Below are 23,305 nucleotides of genomic sequence, written 5' to 3'. Positions count from 1 at the left end.
TGTTCTTCTAAAGGCGATCTATGTATTTTGTACACATATGTCTGAAAGTGTGTGTTGTGTTGATAATGGGACACACAGACCCCCACCCCTGAAGTGACATGAGCCTTCATCTGTATATGCGCATGTCCACACATGGACAGGCTAGACTCTTTCTGTTCCCACCATGCCAATGCCTTCATTGTTACCCATGTGTGTTGTTAGGGTTTGTACCCTGGCAGTAGCCTGTAGGGACTGTATGTACAGGATCATTCTCACAGATTGTGAGTGTTTTGATGCATTTATGGCTGAGGAATTTTCCTTCCAGAAAACACATAGATGTGATGTGTCTAATGGTGTTTCTGATCTCTATTAGATTGTTAGATCATGTCCCACAAGATGTAAGTTGACCTACCTAGTCAGTGTAGGGCCTGATCTGGGTAGTGGGTAGGGCTACATATTGGGAGGTGTTTGTAGTCATCTCCCTGTATGCAATGACTGCTATGTACCACACTTGGGCAGTATGGGTAAGACAGGATGTTCTCATCTTGGTATATTGACATTTTGAATGGGACTTGTTGACACAATTTCTTGTCTTGTCTTTTGCATTCATGCACGTCAACACCCATCAGAAGAAAGGGATTTGGAGAGCCATTGCCATGAAGGTTCGGACCCTGGGGTCCACGGTCGCAAGAGGGGGGAGCACCTGAAATGCAGAGCCCAGAAGATCACAAAGGCCTAGCTGGTGCTGCCTTCCCAATGTATGCAGGGTGTCCATCGTACAATGATCCCTCCTAATGAATGGCCTGCATTCTGGCATTGGCCTACTCAGAGTAGTATGGGAATTTGAGGGCAGTACAGCAGCCACAAGGGGATGGGTACATGGCAAATTCATGCCTGTCCCATTGCCAAATGATTGAGTGAGGTACTGACTGTTCCCCCTGACAAGGAGGCATGAGCTATGTATCACACAGAAGATAGGAGATTCTTTGTGTTGACATGTCATGCATACCAAACTGGTGTGCCTTGGTTTTTGGACCTAGGACGAAACTGAGGGGAATCCTCAGACCATTTTCTCAGCAGGGTGCACAAATGACTGTGTACAGTGACCATTCATTTACTGAATGTTGTTCTAGTGGGTCTAATTTCTACCCAACAGATCACTCTATATGTTGCAGGCCAAAGGTACGTAGGTTGTGGATCACTGTACTCTGCCATGTGTCTGGGTATATGTGTATTTAGACACCTGCCACCCAGGAGCTAGTTTCCTTCTGTGTATGATGGGTGCTGGTGCCTCATTGCAGTCTGTGATTTGTAGGTGTCCATCATACATATGACACGACCTATATAGCTATTTTTTTGCAGTTGTAGCAAACTACTTTCCCTTGGTATGTAGGGAATATCTATTAACATGAATGATGTGTCATCACTGTTGCCACCATTCCTAGAGCCTACATGCAGCATGTATCCCTTTGTCTTAGGAAACATTTATAAGCTGCAGTTCCATGCATGTTCTACCTATGTTGATGGGAATTTGAATGTCATCCTCACATATATGCACATGGTAAACTGTTCGTCGATTGGTAAGACTACAATGGGCATCCATTTTATGTGGTGCCACAGACAGCAGTGTGTAACCATTGTCATTGTTTGACATATACTTTCATGCTTCATAGTATGTCATTTGGCATATAGAACTGCAATAGCTGTGAGGGAGTTGACAGGTAAACCCAGAGGGTGGAACCTCTTTGTGTTTCTCTATACCCTTGATGTTGAATCATGTATAAATGTGTACTACACATGTGTAATGATTGAGGATTGTGCCCTGACTATTGCCATGCATCATGGAGTGAGTTGCAGTGATGTTGACCTCACATGTGTTTGGGTACAGGCATACATCCACAAACAAACACCAGGATTGGGATGTATAAGATATAGCTAATGGTCTTGGTGCTCATTGGGCAACAAGTTGAGGGCCTTCTAATGTTCTGTTAAAGTTCTCTGTCTTCCCAACACGCAAAGGACAGATGTCTACTATAGAAACCCTCAGAGAATGTCATTGTAATGAGTATCAGACATTAGTGGTGACTATCCTGGGTTTTGCAAAATTGTTGTTTTGTGTATTCTGGGGACATCCTCTCCCTGACTTATTGAACCTGACATCAACAGTGTTCCTTTCAATGCCACATGTGAGGTCTATCTGAGTTACAATGATACTACCACATTGAATCTATTGTGAGAGATGCCACTTGTTGAAGTGTACATTGTTGAATGTATACTGTGTGACATGGTAATTTCCATATCACCTACTCCTGGATAAAGACATTTTGGGATCCACAAAGCAGGATTTCCGGACCTCATTTCGAATATTAGGTTCATTATGTATGTGACAAATAGATGTATGCATAACGTTGTATGGGATATATTGGAATGGACTTTACAATGGGATACTCTGGTTTGCCATTAGTTGACTGAGGTCTGCTGCATGTGGGATAACTTTGAGGATGAAGAGGACTCCTAGTTGTTGTATGGTTAGTGTAGTTCCAAGACTTAATCCATGTAATTGTAGTTGTCTGAAGTCCAGATTTTACTGTGGTCAAATGTAGTAAATCCAGATGGCATGCATGAATATGTGATGGTACATGTAAGCACTACTTAGATGAGTAGTTTTGCTGGGGTCTAGTAGAATTGATGGTATTGTTAGTCAATCTGAGTTGTGGTTCAGGTATTATTATGGATATGTGATAAACATATTCCTCTATGACCTTGCATCATCAGCACAGGCAAGCGGAGGAGACGGGGCTGAGCCAAGTGGGAACAAATCTGGCCACGGTACCTTGGGTCAAGAGACAACTGACAAGAAGGGATCCTGTGGCCCTGAGGATGAGGGGAGTGCCACGGGGGAGACCGGATCTTCATCATCACCATCATCATCAGATTCCTCCTCCAGTGGCCACTCCCTAGTGGTGGCAGAGGCATCGGGGCATCCCCCAGCACCATCCTTGTCTGCCATCCCCTGTTCTATCACTACCCTTTGTGTTACTCCCAACCCATGCCCACTCACCCAAGAAGGTTGGCATCTCATCTCCTTTGCCACAGGCACCTCTGTCCCAGCCCCTAGTACTCCTTTTGCCCTTAGTGAGGAGGCTAATGACCTCCTGAGAAGTATTTCTGTGGGTCAGACAGCCATTGTGGATGCTATCCAGGGATTGGCAAGCCAGCTACAACAGACTAATGAATTCTTGGAAGGCATTCATGGTGCAATGGCTGGCCTACAGCAATCTTTTCAGGCTCTGGCATCTACACTGAGGGCAGCCACTCACCCCTCACCTTACATCCCCCCTACACCTCCCTCTTCCCAGTCCAAAATCTTCCTTCCCCTACCTACCAAAAACACACAAACAGATCCACAGACATCCATTTCAACAAACAAAAGGCATGCACACAAACACAAGCACCACAAGACACACTGGCATGCACACAAACAACACCCACTTACAGACACAACAACAGTCACAACTTCCCCTGATACCCCCACCAACCCAGCATCACACACATGACATCAAGCATACCTCCAGACACCACCACAACAGTCACTGACACAGCCACCACACCCATCCTACCCAAAGACACCACCCCAGCAGACCCGCAGACATATACCACAAGCACCACACCTGCGGACACCACAACTACAGACACACATACATCCACCACATCTACCATATCTGCAGTCACCGCCCCAACAGACACCCATCCACCCACCACAGCATTCCCCAGCACTTCCACCACCCTAAGCCCAAGACACATAAAAACCCTCACTCACCGACCCAACAGAAACCCACCACAATCAAGCATACCTTGCATAAGCACATACCCACAACATTAGACAACCACTCCCTCAACCTCCAAATCCCGACCCTCTTCTGATGACCTTCCCCGTATGTCCCAAAAACCTTTCCTATGTGACCTTGGCCTTACTCCTGTTCTCCCCCCCCAGACAACACACAAAAGGGTCCCACCCAGCTCCAAGGCCGTCCTTTCCACCTCCAAGGCCTCCCCTGCCCCCCACAAGCACACATACCCCTCCCCCCTAGAAGAATCCCACTTTTCCCAAGAAGAATTCCATCCCTCCCAAGAAGACCACCTCTCCCAAGCCCAAACCCCACCTCCCAAATCCGATCTCCCACTGCCCCCCCGGATAATCCCTGAGGTGCCTGCCTCTCCCCTTTCCTGAGGAGGTTTCCTGGCAGTTGAGTAGTCAAGTCTGAGCACTGTAATGTGCCTTTGTTTACCAGTATGGACTGGCCAATGGCCTTGGACTTTTCACATTTATTATCCAATAAACAGTTGTGTTTTTTTGGTCATACATTTGTCCTGCAATTCCTTTTCGAGCTTTATGTTGTTCCTGAGTGACTTGTGTTTTGTGCCTCCCGTTGTGTGTGTTTGAGCCTGCTTGCTGCTCCATGGGCTGTTGTTTGCAGTATGTGAGTTTGTGGGCAGTGTTGGTCTCCCCTGAGAGAAGGGTGTATGTTGCGTGTATAGGTCGGTGTGTGTGTGTGTGTAAATGCAATGTTGGTGTCATGGTAGTGTGTAGTATTTGGTATGGTATGTATTTCTTTTTGTGTTGTGCAATGTGGGCATGTATGGTGTTCAAATGGTCCCCATGTTATAGCTTCTGTATGTATCTGATGTGTGTCGTCTTGAGTTTTGTTTGTGCAGACATGGAGAGTTTTCAGTTGTGTTTGCTGTGTCTGAATTTGCCTGTGCCTGTGTCCACTTAGGTGTGTGTCCCTTGCAGCAAGTTCCTGCAGGGGTATGTCCCTTGCAGTGAGAGTTGTATGTGCTTAGCTGACTTGTCCTTCCCCATTGTGCAGATGTGCATGCCATTTGGGTTTAGTATTATTTGACCCTGGGACCCATGTAAGGCCATTTCCTGTGCACATGTTGTTTGAGGAGCCAGTTTGAGGTGATGTATGCCCCCGTGCAGTCCCCTCCCCTGGGTGTCCTAGATGCCCCCCTCATTTGTGCAGGTATAGTTGTCATGTTTCCTTTGTCTATTTGTGTCTCTGTGTTTAGTGCATGCCATTGCACTTCCATTGTGCTGTGATGTGATACTACTTTGATGCATATGTTTGTTGTATGTGTAAACAGTCCCTGGCCAGTGCTGTGACAATGTTGTGTAGCCTTCACTGTCCCTGTGCCTGAGCTCTGTGGTCCTGTGTATTTGTATAGTGTTGAGGTGCAGTGTGAATGTGCTGCCCAAGGGGGGTGTATAATGACTGTGTGCGTGTCACTGTTGATATATGTTTGTGGGTGTGTGTGGTGTGAGACGTATACCTGCTGCCCTTGGGGTCTCCCCCCAGTGTGTAGGCAGGCACAACACGCTGTTTTTAAGGTTAATGATACAGGTAGGAGTGTGTTCTTACAGTCATTGGTGTCCACCGCAATGTGGATTTTGTGGTCTTTGGATGGCAAGGAGCAGAAGCAGGACAGTGGTAAATGGCCCCATGGCGGCACCGGACGTGTATGTCTGCCTGCAGGTGAGTGTCTCCATTTACTCTGTCTGTTTCTGCCTTCTGGTACATGGTGGGTGAACAGCCATGGACACAATGGCAGTGTGCAACCTCGTAATGAGTTCAGAGGCAACACAGGCTCCGGCGGCCTGTTTGTGCTGTCTCGTGTCCGTGGTGGTCTGTCCTTCCTGGCTGTGCCAGTGGACCACTTGTGGTCATCTGTTAGTCAACCGCCACACTCGCTATAGGCGGTCCGACCACCAGATCAACTGTAGTCGGACCATCACTGCTGCATTGGCGGTCCACAGACAGCCAAACTCCTGCTCAGGCCCAGAGACTACAAAATGGATGTTAGTGGCTATAAAATTGGCCATTAAATTAAATTAAAAAAAGACAATCTTCCCCTAGAAAACAATAGGAATCAAATGTAAAAATGCTTACAGAAACTTAAAAATGTATAAATAATGTAACGCATGTAAAAAAGTGTTTTGAAATTATGTGAAAAGGTATAAATTAAATAATACTATGAAAATATATTATTATTTATTATATGCTGAAAAAAAGGTGTAAACATTTTTTAATAACAAATACTTGAATTAATTGTAGTAATATTTATAAATAACTGTAACTCAATGGGAAAAATACAGAAAAATGTAAAACATATAAGACTGTTTAAATATAATTTACATGTTTTATTAAGTAAAAAAATTGCATTAAAATATTTTTTATATATCACTATGAGAATGTTATATATCTGTATAAGTACGAATATATATGTAAAAAAATATTTAAATATGTACATTAAATAAATATGAAAAAATATGAATAAAAATTGCAGACTGTGTTATGGACCCTTATCATAATAAAATATTGAATTATTAATACTGTGTAAAAAAATGACTCCCATATGAACCATTTTACAGCTTGGAGACTAATTAAGTGACATTAACTACTCTGTCTTCATACCAAACCACTTAAACAAAGGTGTTAAACACTAGAAAAGTTAGATTTACTATTCCCACTCCAAACTATACCACTTTCGGGAAAGTCTTGGAAACTAAGGGGCTGATTATGAGTGTGATGGACAGAAGCATCCGTCCGCCAAACTCCCAAAAGGGAGGTTGCACAGTGCTGGTGACTTCCCTGCCGGCCCGATTATGACTTTCCCACTAGGCTGTCTGGCGGAAACCTAACATTTCCGCCTGTCAGCCCAGTGGGAAAGGTACTGCAGCATTGTCGCCAGCTCATAATAGAGCAGGCGGCAATGCTGCCGCACGAGGGGGCACCAGCACCCTTGAAATGCACAAAAGGACCCCTGACCGCCAGCCTTTTCATGACGGTGGAACCACCATGAAAAGGCTGACAGAGAACAAGGTTGTAATCAGCAGGGTGACACTGAGGTCAGCGCCTGCCCTGGCTGATTACAACCAACACTGCCATCAGCCTGTAGGGATCTAGGATCCTGGCAGGGACGGCGGTAGGTTGTTGGGTCTGCCCGTCAACCTCGTAATGTGGTGGTCAGATCGCCACAGTCGCGGCAGTCCAACCACCACTGCGAGTCTGGCTGTCCTAGGACTGCCAGACTAGTAATTGGGCCCTAAATGTGTTAAACTTACTATTCCCATTCCAACTTAAACCATTTTGGGGAAAGTATTAGCAACTAAAGGGGTTACATTTACTATTCCATTTCTAATATAAGCTATTTTGTGAAAGGTGTTGGACACTAAAGAGATTACATTTATTATTTCCACTTTATGGAAGATGTTAAACACTAAAGAGGCTAGATTTACTATTCCCACTCGAATCTAAACTATTTTGGGAACATGATGGACGCTAAAGGGGTTACATTTACTATTCAGACTTCAATCCAAATCAATTTAGGGAAGGTGTTTGACACTAAAAATTTACATTTACTATTCCCAGTGCAATCTAAACCATTTTGGGGAAGGTGTTGGACAATAAACGGTTTAGATACTCAATTCCCACCCCAATTGAAACCATTTTGGGGAAGGCGTTGCATTTCCTATTCCCACTCTAAACTAAACCATTTTGGGGAAGGTGTTGGCCACTAAAGGAGTAACATTTACTGTTCCACCCCCCAAACAAAAAATATCATAGAAGACTGTAGGACCTAAAAGGGGTTACATACACTATACAAACTCCATAGTCAAACATAATACATTTTTATTTTTTTAAATAAAAATAGAAAAATTACTTATAGTGCATTGTTACCAAATAACAAATCTATGTACTTAATGTTAAACATTAACCTACTATGGGGGTCATTCTGACCTTGGCGGTTTGAGACCGCCAGGGCCATTCTGACCGCAAGCACCGCCAACAGGCTGGCGGTGCTTTTTTCCCCATTCCGACCGCGGCAGTAAAGCCGCGGTCGGACCGCCGGGGCCAGCGGTTTTCCGCCATTTCTGCCCCGGCGGCTATAATCCACCAGGGCAGCGCTGCTTGCAGCGCTGCTTGCAGCGCTGCCCTGGGGATTATGACCCCCTTACCGCCAGCCTGTTTCTGGCGGTTTTCACCAGCAGGAAGAGGCTGGCGGTAAGGGGTGTCTTGGGGCCCCTGGGGGCCCCTGCACTGCCCATGCCACTGGCATGGGCAGTGCAGGGGCCCCCTAACAGGGCCCCGGCCAGCTTTTCACTGTCTGCCTAGCAACTGCACCTGTCGCACGGCCGCAACACCACCGGCTCCATTCGGAGCCGGCTCCTGTGTTGCGGCCTCATTCCCGCTGGGCCGGCCCAGCGGGAATGTCAGAATGGGGGCCGCGTGAGTGCGGCCGCATTGGCGGCCGCATGGCGGTTTCCGCCAAGGTCGGAATGACCCCCTATATGTTTTTTATTAATAAAAAATACAATGAATTGTGCATAATATTTAATATCACAAAATTTAAATAAAAAAGGTTAAAGTAAATATATACATAAACAAGTAATAAAATCATAGCATATTTCAACATTATATATAAAAACATGTTTAAAAATGTACACAATCCAAACATATATTAAAACAATTTTCAAACAAATAAATACATATTACATTTTTTATGAATAATAAAAACAGGTGTTTGTTTGTAAATTATAATACACATAAAATATAAATAAGGTTCCCTGTTTACCGTTTTTACTGATTTTTACAGATAAATACAGACAGAAATCCATTTACTTTCCTGTCTGCATTTATTGTTAAATGTGAAAAAAAACTGATATTAGGCTGTTTTTCCGGTTATTCTAAATACTGTCAGCCATGACTGCCAGGCCAGTGCTGTGTGGATTAATAGGTAAGGGGATAAAAAAGAAACACATTTTAGTAATGAATCTTAAACATCCGTGTATATAGGCACAACGTGGATTCTAAAATTTCATGTTTACATATGAATATTGATTTATCATTTGTGAGTGCTTACATCATTGAAACTTGTCATGCATACAAGGATGAGTGTACCCTTATAGGTTAAATAAATGTGGAAATATACTGGTTTCAATTTCATTTTTTCACAAAATACAAAATAAATATGGTTAAATACAGATAGAATTAGCAAAAAATTAATGTGGATGAATGCAGATGGAAACAAAAAATACCATGAAAGTGAGAGACCTACATAATTCAAATCAATTTTATTTTATTCATGATATGGAACGCCAATGATGTCCACATGAAAAAGAAAAACACAAACGAGAAAAAATACAATACCATAAAACCCTTAAAAACACCCTAAAAGCTACATAAAATTCGATTAATACAAAGGCAGGAAACATTTTAAAAAGTTAAAAACATGGATGCAAAACATTTCATTAGGCAGATTGAACAATAAATACAAGGTCTCCGCTCTTTACTGCACTGAGTATCTTTAGAAAAGAGGCCTTAGCCATTTTACGGTGCTATAACAACAAGGCAGGACATATAAATAAGACATGTTTCAAATCCTGACATCCATGTTTACAAAAGTGACATGTGCTTGGTGTACAATACAATTTAGCGGTAATGTCAATTAATGGAACATTGTTTAAACAAATTAATGCCCAGAGGCGTCGTTCCCCATGAGGCAAGTTCCAAGCCATGTAACATTGTGTTTTATTCATAATAAAAAATAATTTATTGCTAAAAAAGAGTTGGCTTTGACCTATAGGATTCCAAACCCAAATATGGGATAAACAAATCTGCGATACCCCTGTTGCACTCCTTTCAAATAAAATGCAGAGCTGGGAGCGATCATTTTCCACAATCATTGGAGCTGGCATATAAACCAGAGAAATTACAGACCTCGAATGATCTACTCCTAGCCCCAGCAATATTTAACCTCAAGAGATTGAAATGGTGCCAAACTGGGATCGCTGCTCTGATGGAGGAGTTGTATCAAAAGGCTGGGACTTTAGAGGAGAGAACAAACATAGCAGACAAGCACCAAAAGGACCCCATTTCCAAAGTAAATTGGATTGATGACTGGGCCGAGCTGAGTGGTGGGCTGCTTTCAAAAATTTCCAACTGTTCGCAAAGCTCCTTCTCAGCGCCTGGCTTTTGATTAAAAAAGGGTTCAAGACAGTCAATCCTGATTTAATAAAGCTCTGCGCCTACAGAAAACACATATTGCACAGCAGGACAGGAAATTGGCAAATGCCACCAGGCGGGGTGCGCAGGGCAACACAGCCTCCCTGAGGTCCATATAAAAAAAGTATCATGCATGACTGCTGGGCCACAAAGAAAAACATTTTAGAAGATTCTTAGTCCAAGCTACTTTGGGCAAGCAAAATGAAAAACAGCAAAGCCTTCTTGGGCATGGTGAATGACCTGGCCCTGGGAAAAAACCCTCTTCTCAGTTATGGCATTAACCCGGCCATGTGGGAGAGTCATATACGTAGCTTGTACGGCCCGACAAGTAGGAAAGGAGTCATCCCACTCAATCGGAAAGGGGAGCAACCGCCCTTGCGCCACAACAACATAGCAGGCCAGCAAGCAGCGACCACCGTCGAGAAGGATCCCCAGCCCAGTCTGGAAATCAGACCAAATAGTCAGCCTGATTAGGAAGATGAAATCTGAGGGGCTGCCGGTCTGAACGGGCTCCCAAACGCAATCTTTAAAATCCACCCAGAGTATTAGGCACAGTACTTCTTGCCCCTTTTCACTACCACTGCTCTGGCCAGCCACATTCCAGTTTCATGGAGAGGCAGCATTATACACACCATCTTCAAAAGTGGAAACCCGGCCCTACCCAAGAATTACAGGCTAATAGCACTCATTGACATGGAAGCCAAATTATATGGCTCCTACTTGTTACAGCATCTGCAAGCCTGGGCTGATGAGAACATGCTCCTTCCAAGATTTCAGATGGTCTTTAGGGCAGGCCTGGGAACATCAACAAACTTAACTGCCCTTTCCCTCAGTGGGGAAAAGGCAAGCCGCAGGAAATTGAGCCTTTATGCATGCTTTATCGATCTTAAATCGGCCTTTGACCAGGTCCCCAGTGAACGACTTTAGTACAAGTTGGCTCAATGGGGCATTCCTCCCAACTTGCTAAGGGCCATTATAGACATATACACTGACACCTGGGTTCAGGTTAAAATCGGCGACGGCACAAGATTCAGAAAAATAATTCCCACAAAGTCTGGCCTAAAGAAAGGTTGCATCCTGGCCCCACTTCTTTTTACCTTACCAGCAAGGTCTAGAGATTAACCTGACCAAAACAAAACTGATAAGGCTCCTTGGGACGAATTACAAATCTTTCAATTGGTTCCTAGGAGTCAAAAAGGTGGAGGTGGTACAATCTTACAAATATTTGGGAGTCCATCTCGAACCATGCCTGAAATGGAAAAGCCATCTGCTGTCAATCCAGGCAAAGGCCAACTCATTAACCTATAGTTTCAAGCTGCTTAAGAGAAAGCTTAATTACCCAAATTGGTCGCACCTTCTAAAAATCATGTCAGCCCAGCTGCTCCCAGCCATTTCTTATGGGACCGAAGTATTACATCTGATCACTAAACAGTAGCCAAGTTAGAACCTACAAGGCCGTTTTCAACATACCAAAAAATGTCTCTCCCGCTGAGGTAGGGCTGAAGATGGGCCTAGCAAATCAGATCTTTCCGTGTTAGGGAGCGTTCCTCAAAGCATCATGGAGGTTACGGCTGGCAGAGAATACCTCCATACTTCATTCCTGCTTCTAAAAAGTCCAGGCTCAACAAAACTGTAATAGAAAAGGCTCCTGGGGAAGCTACTTAAATCAAGTAATCAACAGCCTGGGCATGGAAGATGTTTGGAAAAGCGGTGTAGGAAAAACTGAATTTAAGAGATTAGTCAACCTCTCAGTTCGCTCACTTTCTCTCATCACCGACAAAGCTTCCCTGGCCAAAAGCTGGCACGCCTGGGCAGTCCTAGGGTGCTGTTCGATCCCAACTCCTCAACGCTATCTAACTGAACACTTTTTCACCCGAATAAAACAACAATTTTTGCTGTATCGCATGGGCCTTTTTGACACCAAAAACGGTCACCCATCCTGGAAAGAGCAGTACCTCAACCAGAACTGCCGCCTTTGTGGTTACCATCAGGAATCACTGCTGCACGCGTTTTGCATCTGCCCAGCTCTAGGCCCCAAAAGAAGGACGCTGCTAAAACCAACCTTTCTAACAAACCACATTCACTCCTGCAGACCAGTGGTCATTACCTGGTTCAATGGTGACTCAATCCGATGTTGCTGCAGGGGGGTAAAGTTTGTAAAACTATTTCAAAAGAAACTGACGAAGGTCGACCCGGGACATTACCCATGATACATAGAGCTGTCTCTCTTTCTTTTTTTCTGTATCTTAAGATCATTTAGCCCCTATGCAGGTTTGATCCAGTAAACGTTTTAGGTATTTAAGGCCTCTTCACAAAATGAGTTTTGTAAAGTCAGCCATCGTGAAACTAAATTAAATTTAAAAAAACATGACAAGTATTGCAAGGGACAGTTCTGTTTTGTTAGAACCTGAAGAAGTCAGTGTGCCTGTCACTCACTCACATGGTCCCATGGTTTTATTTTATTCACCTGAATGAACATTCTGACTTTGTATCACATTGCAATAGCTTTTATTAATCGAACAATAAAGATTATCTTATCAAACCCAGATGGGAATTTAACTTAAAGGTATCCTGTTTAAGAAAAAGCCTAAACTGTGCTCATGACACGGATGAGACCATACTTGAATCAAGATCAAATTGCTCTACTGCATACTCAAAATTACTAAAGAATAAAGCTTTATCTCTCTTCCTTTAAAAAGTCTCTTTAAACAAAAGATATCGGAGAGAATTGTGATTCTTGTTCACAAGGCAATGGCCCCATCGTAGTACTTCTGCCAGCCCTTGAGCAAAGGTGCTCCTTAGACCAAGCTCCAATCTTAGGGCAGCCGGTGGCACTAGAGTATAAAGTTTCCTTAAGATTTGGCCTTCAGTCTTATCCACAAAGCACCATTTTGCAACTACTATTAGTGCCACAGCGTAAAGAAGGGTGGGCAGGATTTTAACTCGATACATTGACAATAGATGGGAAAAATGCACCGTCCCATGACCATATAAAAGAAGCCAAGCCCCCTAGCCTGTGACTGATCTTTACAAACACTATTCTGAATATTCTGAATATGCTCTGAGTCATTTAGTGTACTACCCAACTCTTTGCCTAACAAGGTGTAGGAATTAACTACTTCCAGTTTTTATTCACCTAGGTGTCATGAATATTTATGATAGGGGCCCACTCTTTTTCCATGAAAACATAACACCTCACATTTTGAAGAATGAATCTTTAAAAAGTGTGACTCAGCATACCGTTGCAAGGTACATAGACGTTTAGCTAGGACTTAAATCAAGGATCAAAATGTCGTCCACATAAAGCAAACGACTCACTGAGAGTTATCCTATACATGGTGGTAAACCCATACTTTCAGCTTACAAACTAGGAAGATCCGCCTGAACCTGTTCACTGCCATAAAAAGGCTGGTGGAGAACAGGTGCAGGGGGCCAAAGGGGGGGTCCTGCACTGCCCATGCCCATGGCATGGGTGGTGCAGCGGTTCCCCTGCCCAGCACCCTCCTAATGCACACTGTCTCCTGTGCAGTCAGTGCGCAGTACGGGGGTGCTGGTGCCTCTTGTGGGTGGCAGCATTGCCGCTGGCTCATTTACAAACAGGCAACAATGCTGCTGCCACTTTTCCGCTGGACTGTCCGGGGAAACTTTGATTTCTGCCAGTCAGCCCAGCAGGAAAGTCTTAATGGGGCCAACGAGGAGGTAGCCAGCACTGTGGCAACCACCCCGTCTGGAGTTTGGCAGACAGGTGTTTCCATCCACCAAACTCATAATTGTGTCCTTACTGCCATCAGAACTCCATGAACCTACTCAGGGCGTAGCGCAGCCCAAAGAGAATACTAGAGTTCTTTGATCACTGAATGGGGTATCAATAACTTTCAGATTCAAAATGAGATTACAGGTCAAATATGATGTGATAAGGTAATCAATTATGGAGAACCCCGTGAGAGATTTATGGGTAAATTGGGCTGGGGAATCAAACACAAATCTACCATTTAAAATTAGGCTATTGTTCTTCTTCAGCAGACTGAGGAGCTGACGTCCTCCCTTATCTGTTTTTATATCGGGGAGGAAAGGATCGCTGGGATATGGAAAGTCTCTTCCCAGTCTACATCTGCAAATAGATTATGTTAATAATTTAAAACTTTACAATTTAAATCTCCCACTAACATAATGTAGAGGTCTTCCTCTAAGGATGAGGCCTCACACATGAATGAGGAAATGTTTCTTAAAAGGGTCTGGTGAAATGTACGCATTTACCACTAATATAGAGCTCTGCCTACCCTCAACAGGGGGAGATTTTGATAGCTTGAAAATGGTTTGAAGGATCAAAAAGGCTACTATATATCCAGTTATTTTTTTTGTTTTAACTAAATGGCTATCCCTCCTTTTGCATAACCTTTCGTGGAAGGAATTGCATTACCACATAAAACATAGTAACCTTCAAAAAGAAAGTGGGAGGAACACCACGATTCTTGGATGCAAATTACATCAGCCTTTAGACTACTTAGAAATTAATGTTTCTCAGGAATATTCAATAGGCCCACTGAATTTCTAACAATGCAGTTTAAACAAGGGGCCCACTGCAGAAGCAGAGTTTAGGGAGCCAGCTCCAATTAGGTAAATAATCTTCTTTTGACAGAGATACAAAATTCAACCCATGAGACCATAGTTAACTATTTCTCTCATTCCACCCTTAACTGAGATCTGCAGGGACTTAGAGGTAGGGTCAGATATCCTATTAGAAGCCAGTGGCACTGAGATGGAGGATAATTTAAGTTAACATGCGGGTGGAGAAGATCTTTACCCACCCCAAAAACAGGTATAACATTGATCCCTCTAAAATGGAGTAAATCACAATTCTGTAAAGTCAAAGATGTAGCTATCTTAGACTGAAAAAACACATGTTTTGCTCCCTGTTGAAGAGTATAATAACTTTACACTGTATAGTTTCTACTTTGAGTTATCAATGTCTGTGAAACATGGCAATAACAAAGGATTATTCAAAGTCACATTATAGACAAAGAGAGCCACAGAATCTAAAATTGTCGTAGTTACTAGCGGGGATATGGGGAAACCCCATTATCTCTGTCCCCCAAGGGATTCACAGCACACACAGACTCAATAAGAAAGGGATCCGCAGATGGATTAAGATTGGTTGTCACAGGTATCAGGGATGGGGTGAGACATCTGCGGGCTTCTCGCTCACAACTCCAGTCTGGGTACTTACAGTATCACAGGACCCCATCCCCTTTGTGAATTGATGCGAAAATATTTTTTCAGAGCAGGCAGTGGTCCCATGGAGCACTACCTGATCTGAAAAAATGAAACTGAAATGTTTCATTTTTCTTTTTGAAATGCAGCCCATTTTCCTAAAGTAAAATGGGCTGCATTAAAAAAAACTGCTTTATTTAAAAAGCATAGTGGTCTGCTGTCCCCAGCCGGCCAACATCCCTGTGAGCACAGGGGGCTCGCACATTATGACCTACCTGAAGTAGGTCGTTTGTGCCCCATCGGGAATCGCAAACAGTGTGCATTATACTGTTGTACATTTGATTTTGAAACTCGCAATTTGCGACTCGCAAATGAGTCATAAATGGCGAGTCGAAAAACTTGGGGTTGTGCATCTGGCCCATGGAGCCTTCTGAAGCATCTGCTGTTATTGTTGTAGGCACTTAGGGCCTCATTACAACTTGGCAGTAGCGGCCGTACCTCCAACAAGCTGGTGAAGATGACCGCCAAATATTGATTATGGCGGTATTAACAACAGAATACAGCCAAGGGCACTTCCGGCACCACCACTGCAGTCTGCCCACCATAGACGAGAGTAGCCACCTGCAGGACGGCGGAGACCATGTTTCCGCCAGACAGATTACAAGGTTCCACACCACCAAGGTTTCCGCCGCGGTCGCACCACTACGGAATCCCAGGCGGAAATGAACTGCATAAAAGAAGACACTCACCTTTAGGAAGCCATACTCGTCCGGAGCCACCATGGAACCAGAACTACACGTCATCTCACTGCTCCTGCTCACCCAAAGACTTTGGACTCTGTGAAAACAACAGCAACCGTAAGTACACACACACTTACCTGTCACTGTTGCATATTATCAATCTCTGTACACTAACACAACATACATGTGAGAAAGGGGTGTGAGGGCGACACTCACACGTAACAGCACACTGACACGCACACTCACACAGCCACATACACAACCACACATGCACAACAACCAAGCAATCACCACCACACACAAACACACACACACACACACACACATACACACATCACAAACACACACAGATATGCACGGCAATACGGTACAGTCCACCCCAGTACCACACAACACCACAACATGTCACAACTACAACACAACCGCATCATCTCTAATCTCCTGGCAGGGACCCACATTGGACAGTACCTAGGGACACATCACACATACATCACTATGTACCACCAACAGAGAACAAACACCCACAATCACACAACCATACTATTTGCCGATCGACTTACACAGAACACCTTATTTAACATACCATGCCCAAGGCATGCACACACACACAGTCAAAGCACACAGTCACACAACACACCAAGAAACACATGTCAACACAAACACCACTCAAAACCAACACAACAAAATGTCTCAAACACTCAAATGTCTATCACACAACACACACCCTGGCACTGTCTGACAACAGCTCTGCACTGAAACTTACATATTGGCTAAACAACACAGATAGCACAAGCACCACACGCACACATATGTACAGACACACACATAATGTTAGCCAGGAACAACTCCATATTAGGGAAAGAAATGCATGACAAAGATGTACCCAGTAAACACACAACAGGTTGGTTCTAATATATCAAAAGACATAAGAAATGTGCAACACAAAGGCCATAGATCAGTCCAAAATATAACAGTATTGATGCACACAGTGCACAGATGTGTGCCCGAACTTAACTCTGGATTGTCTTGTAACCTCCACAGGTAGGGGCATCAACAGGGCAGGCAGGCACCTTAGGGGTTATCTAGGAGGGTGGCGGGGGGTTAGCTTTAGGTTTTAGAGGGGGGCCTTTGTGATCTAGCTTGGGGGGTTGGCTTTGTTTTAGGTTTAGGGGAGGGTTGGATTTTTTTGGGGGTAGACTTTTTGGCGTGGGAGAGGCATGAGTACTTGCGGGGTGGGGGAGGTCTTGGAGGTGGAGGGGCTGGACTTGGGGAGGGACTCTGAATGTCTAAAAGAGTGGGGAAAAGGGCAAACTCAGAAAACAAACCTTTTTCACACACAGGGGGATGGTCATGGCAAAAGGGTTTGGGTGTGAAGGGAGAGGTTAGTGGTTGTCTGAGGTGCTGGTGTGGATATCTTGGGTGCATGTTTGTACGAGGTATGTTTGTGTGTGGTGGGTGTTTGTTGGGTGGATAAGTGAGGGTGTTTATGTGTCTTGAGATGAGGGGGTGGAGGTGCTCAGGGATGCCGTGGTGGGTGGGTGACTTTCTGTTGGGGTGGTGACTGAAGGTATGGTAGATGTGCTGCATGTAGGTCTGTCAGTGGTTGCAGCGTCTGTGAGTGTGTTGACTGAGGCGGATGTCTGAGGGCATGTTGTGGTGTTGTCTGTGGGTAGGATAGGAGTAGTGGCTGGATCTGTGATTGTTGGTTTGGTGTCTGCATGTGTGTTAGGTGTGCTGTCAGTGATGCTGGTGGTGGTGGGGGTGTAAGGGCAGGTTGTGACTGTTGCTGTGTGTGCATATGAATGCTGCTTATGTACATGCCGGTCGTTTGTCTTCTGGTGCTTATGTTTGTCTGAGCTACCCTTGGATGTTGGGGTAGATGCATGCCTGTCTGTGTGCTTTGGCTGGGTCAGGGAAGAGAGTTTTGGTATTGGGAAGAGGAAGGTGGAGGGGTGATAGTAGACACAGAAGGACTGGCTGCCATCAATGTGGAGGCCAGAGCCTGAATGGATCTCTGTAGGCCAGCCAGTGTACCACGAATGCCCTCCAGGAATGCATTACTCTGTTGCATCTCAGTTACAAGTCCTTGGATGGCATTCACAATGGTTACCTGATCTACAGAGATGGACCTCAGGAGGTCAATAGCCTCCACACTGAGAGCAGCAGGGCTGACAGGGGCATGGGCTGAGGTGCCTGCGGCAAAGGAGATGCCCACCCTCTTGTGTGAGTGGACACGGCCAACTGGGTGGGGAGGTATTGGGAGGGCAGTGGTAATAAGGGGGGTGGCGTACTTAGATGGTGCTGGGATGGTCCTAGATTGGTCCATCACTGCCAGGGAGTGTACACTGGAGGAGGATTCTGCAGATGAAGAACTGGATCCGGTCTCCCTGTGACACTCCCCTTGCCCTTTGGGCCACTGGGTCCCTCAGTGTTGGTGGTATCATAACTTCAGGCGCTGTGGACAGCAGCTTCACCACTCAACTGTGCCCTGACTTCTTCACCTGCCGATGCTGATGCTGAGAAACAGAGAGAGAGAGGTAGGGTCATCACATTCTTTACATACACATGCATTACACCATACACAACAGTAGCATCACATCAATGTGCAAAACAAACACACATCGGAACCATTTTGAGTCATCATGTCACAACAACATACTTTCCACAAATCTATATGACAACAATGTCACACACAACATAAACCAACTATCTGACCACTACATCACCATTCTATCAGTACAGCTGTAGTACAAATTATTCCTGCACAAAATGATTTGTAATTTCTGACATCAAAAGTGTGATCCTATACAGAGCATTATTGTGGACCAACAACCCATCAATGGGAGTTTGTGTGAACTTTGATTTAAAATTCATACATACTCCAAATCTACACTTGCTTAGTCCATTACCAGATATCATGTTCTATGAAAGTTACCTTATCACATTCCAATTAAAACTCAGCACGTTGCTTAGCAATCATGTTGGAAAATGGGTTATTGGTTAGGGCAGGTAGGTACCTACACTTAGCAATAGGCCACTAACCTCCACTAAGGTCCAGTTAGGTCTCAGTAAATTAACCCCAGCTCAACCCTTGGTAGCTTGCCAAAGAGCGTCAAGGCTTAACTTAGGCGACAGAGTGTAAAGCATTCAAATATCACAAAACAGTAATTAAATAAAACAAAGTAAAAAGTAAAAAAATCCAGAACCAATTCATAAAAATAGGTTAGATTTTTATCTTTAAAATGACACCAAAACGAACAAAATCGGATAAGGGGAACCGGAGATATGAATTTTTAAAGAATTATTTTTTTTTTAGCGCCTAGAAACAGAAAGCGCCAATCGGGTCATCTGGTTGCACCTCGACCGGGGCAAAGTCAAAGTTTAAGGCCGACAGTGATGGAGCCCTGCTCGGCTACAGGCCGCGGGAGGCCTCGGTTAAAAGTTTACCTTCACACTTAGGTGGTCATTCTGACCGCGGCGGGCGGCGGTCGCCGCCTGCCATGCGGTTACCGCCGAATGACCGCACCGCGGTCAAAAGACCGCGGCGGTCATTCCAACTTTCCCGCTCGGCTGGCGGGCGACCGCCAAAAGGCCGTCCGCCGGCCCAGCGGGAAAGCCCCTGCAACGAGGAAGCCGGCTCCGAATGGAGCCGGCGGTGTTGCAGGGGTGCAACGGGTGCAGCGGCACCCGTCGCGATTTTCACTGTCTGCAAAGCAGACAGTGAAAATCTTTGTGGGGCCCAGTTAGGGGGCCCCTGCACTGCCCATGCCGGTGGCATGGGCAGTGCAGGGGCCCCCAGGGGCCCCACGGCACCCATTCCCACCATCCTGGTTCTGGCGGTGGACACCGCCAGAAACAGGCTGGTGGGAAGGGGGTCGGAATCCCCATGGCGGTGCTGCAAGCAGCGCCGCCATGGCGGATTCCCTGGGCCAGGGGAAAACCTGCGGGAAACCGCCGGTTCCCCTTTTCTGACCGCGGCTTTACCGCCGCGGTCAGAATAGCCCAGGAAGCACCGCCAGCCTGTTGGCGGTGCTTCTGCCGCCCTCCGCCATGGCGGTCATGGACCGCCAGGGTCAGAATGACCCCCTTAGTCTCTTTTTCGAAGATTTTCTTCACCGGGACGAACCTGCCAGTCCAATCTGACCTCCTGGAGCCCATCTCCGGACACGCGATGCGGGAAACCTCGGTGGAGATTTTTACCTTCGGACTTAGTCATTTTTTCAAGGTGAAAATCCTTTGACCGGGGTAAACCTGGATCTTGATCCGACGTCTATGGAGCCCTCCTCGGATACGCTGGTTGGGAGGTCCCGGTCAACTTTTTACCTTCTGGCAGTCTCTTTTTCAGAGATTTTCTTTACCGGGACGAACCAGCAAATCAGGCCGAGTCGCGGTTGAGGCAAGCCGGCGAGAGTTGCCGCGGCGGGTCGGTCCCTCTATGGAGCTTTTTTTCAAAAGTTCTCCAAACTTCTCCAAACTTCTGGGGCTTCTCCCAGATGTCCTTTTAAGATTCTTTCGAGGTCTACAGCTCCCCCCAAGGGTCCAGAAGTTCTGAGATGGTCCTTGGGGGGTGCGGACTACAACTCCCAGAATGCACCTGGCACAAACTCCTTTTTGGCCACTGGACAGTGGTCAGCTGGTCGCTTTCTTCAGGAGTTGGTGCAGGGGACTCTGGTTAGCAATTTTTCACCTTTAGCAAACAGGGAGTCCCTCCTTGAACCAGTTGAAGCCAGGCAAAGTCCTTCTTGTGGTGAAGCCCAAGTGTGCAGCTGGTGCAGTCCTTCTGAGTGCAGGTTCCAGGTGCAGGCCAGGGGTCCAGTAGGGCAGTCCTTCTTCTTCTGTAGTTCTTCCTTGTTGGATGTGGTAGGGAACTGAGGTGTGGGTGCAGGTCTGCCAGTTTTATCCTGGCTCCTGGGTGAAAAGCAGGGGGGTCCTGGTTCTCCAATCAGGTGCAGCATCCTTCCCCCTGTGATGACCACTTCCTGGAAAGTGTGGCAAAAATCAATCCCAGGAGGCAACATTCTCCAAAAATCCATCATGGCTGAATCTGATTTTTGGAGGTTACATCTGGCTGAGCCCACCCACTGGTGTGGCTAAAAATCATAAACACACCCCTCTCCTGCCCTCTCCTAATCTAATCAAGGGGGCACCTAGTTGTCTGGGGTTGCAGGATGTGGGGGTGTTGCTGGTTGCTCCAAATGTCCTTCTCTGCCTTTGAAGACCAGTTTGGCAGCCCTCCCCCTTCCTGCCTCACCATCTGCTGAGGGGAGATTCCCTCCCACAGGCACATTCCTTTGTGTGAAGCCAGGCCACTTCACACCTCATCAAGGCAGCCTGGCTAGGCTGCTAGAGGCCGGCCAATCAGAGCACAGCAGCAAAAACAATGCAGGGCTGAAATTGGCAACTTTTCAGGTAAAGTTTAAAACTCTTTACCTGAACAAGATATATTAAATCCAACAAATGGAAGTTGTGGGATTTATTACAACAATTAATTTGATACCAAACTCTTGGTATGCATCATTTAAGGAGACTTTAAAAATTAAAATAAAGTCTCCCCATTCTAGCCTATGAAGGCCATTTACTACAATGAGGGAAAAACGAATTTGGCTGTTTTTACCTCACCAGGGCTTATAAAACTATTTTTATAAAGTCCCTGCGTATAGTTACATGGCACCCAGCCCTAGGGGCACATAGGGCACACCTTAGGGGTGACGTATATGTTAAAATAAGGTAGTTTAAGACTTTGGAACTACTTTTAATTCCAAAGTCGAATTTGCATATAACTTTAATTTAAAAGCAGCCAGCAAGGCAGGCCTGCCTTTAAAATGACACTGGGCACCTCAGCAGTGCACCTATGCTGTGGTCCCTAAAACTACATGCCCTACCATATACTAGGGACTTATAGGTAGGTTAACTTAGCCAATTATAATTAGCCTAATTTGCATATCTATTTTACATAGAGCACAGGCCCTGGGACTGATTAGCAGTACCCAGGGCACCACCAGAGTCAGGAAAACACCAGCAAAAAGTGGAAAATGGGGGCAAAAAGTTAGGGGGCCTCTGCAATCAGCCCTGTTTTCCCACACGAGCCCCCCCAGCCCACACGCCCAGAAGACTCAGCCCAACCCTGGGAGAGTCTTCCTGGCTTGTTAAGCGAGGAAGACAGTGAAGAAAACTGTCTGTCCCTTTGCAGGGCCTAGTCTGCCTTACACCCTCCTGTCATGGACACTCCCTCTGGGTAGTGAACCCACCCCAACAGTGAAAGGACCCATCTCAAACTGAAACTTCCCTCTAGTGGGGTCTTCCTCCTCTCTCTCTGCCAACTTGGGTAGTGAGGTGCCCACCTCCCCTACTCCTAACTTAGCTAGGGCAACACCTAGCTTACCCAAAGAGGTCACCCAACACTTGAGCAACCCCACCATGACCAACAGGGTCAGGGGGCCTACTTTGCTATTGGCCCGGGGGTCTGCCTCCCAGGCCAAGTACAGTGCTGCCAGGAAGGCTAGCACCCAGCAGAGGCTACTGACAGCTGTCAGTACCCAGAATCACACCCTAAGCTCTCCAGTGACAGGTGGCTGAGCTGTTTTAGGGGCAACTGTGGGGTCCTTGCACCCCTCTTGTTGTCTAGAGTGGGGGGCTACCACCTCCTGTGGCAGACACCCTCCTTCCACTCTCCCTTCTGTCAGTGCAGGGGCAACACCTTGCATCTGGACAGCTGCCTCACTACTCAGGACTTCCTTGGGGTCAGGTGAGGCCTCACCAGTGCCAACTCTGGGCTCCCCCCCTACTGGGGCAGAAGGCCTTTGGCTCCCTGAAACTCTCTTAAGAGTGGCCTACCCTTCCTGTTCTTCTTTCATTTTCTTGGGGACCCCTGTCTCCTAACTTTTGGGACTGACTCCCCAGGACTTTGAGTTGGGGGGGTGCCCTGGGTGACCGCCCCATCTGGGACCAGACTCACCTCTGGGAGGTCATTGCCCAGAATACAATCTAGGGGGAGGTCAGCACTGACTACCACCCTAAACCAGTCAAGGATACCCTCCCTCTCTAGGGGCACTATGGCTACAGGTTTGGAGGTGACCTCCCCTGTACCTATCCTGACTTTCCTAGTCTCTCCTGGGACATACATGTCTGGGGTCACTAACCGGTCACTCACCATAGTGTGACTGGCACAGGTGTCTCTCATGCCAGTGGTAGGGATCCCATTCACCTGAATGGGGTGGAAGTGCCTACTCCCACCCTCAGGGATCACCAGCTTACCATCTGGTCCTGTCTCCCAGCTCAATGCTAGGAGGACTTGATCATCTGAGGAGT

This window comes from Pleurodeles waltl, chromosome 4_2 (genome assembly GCF_031143425.1).
Source record: "Pleurodeles waltl isolate 20211129_DDA chromosome 4_2, aPleWal1.hap1.20221129, whole genome shotgun sequence".
In the NCBI taxonomy this organism is placed as follows: Eukaryota; Metazoa; Chordata; class Amphibia; order Caudata; family Salamandridae; genus Pleurodeles; species Pleurodeles waltl.
The sequence above is the reverse complement of the archived record's forward strand: the minus strand, read 5'-3'. Positions refer to the sequence as shown.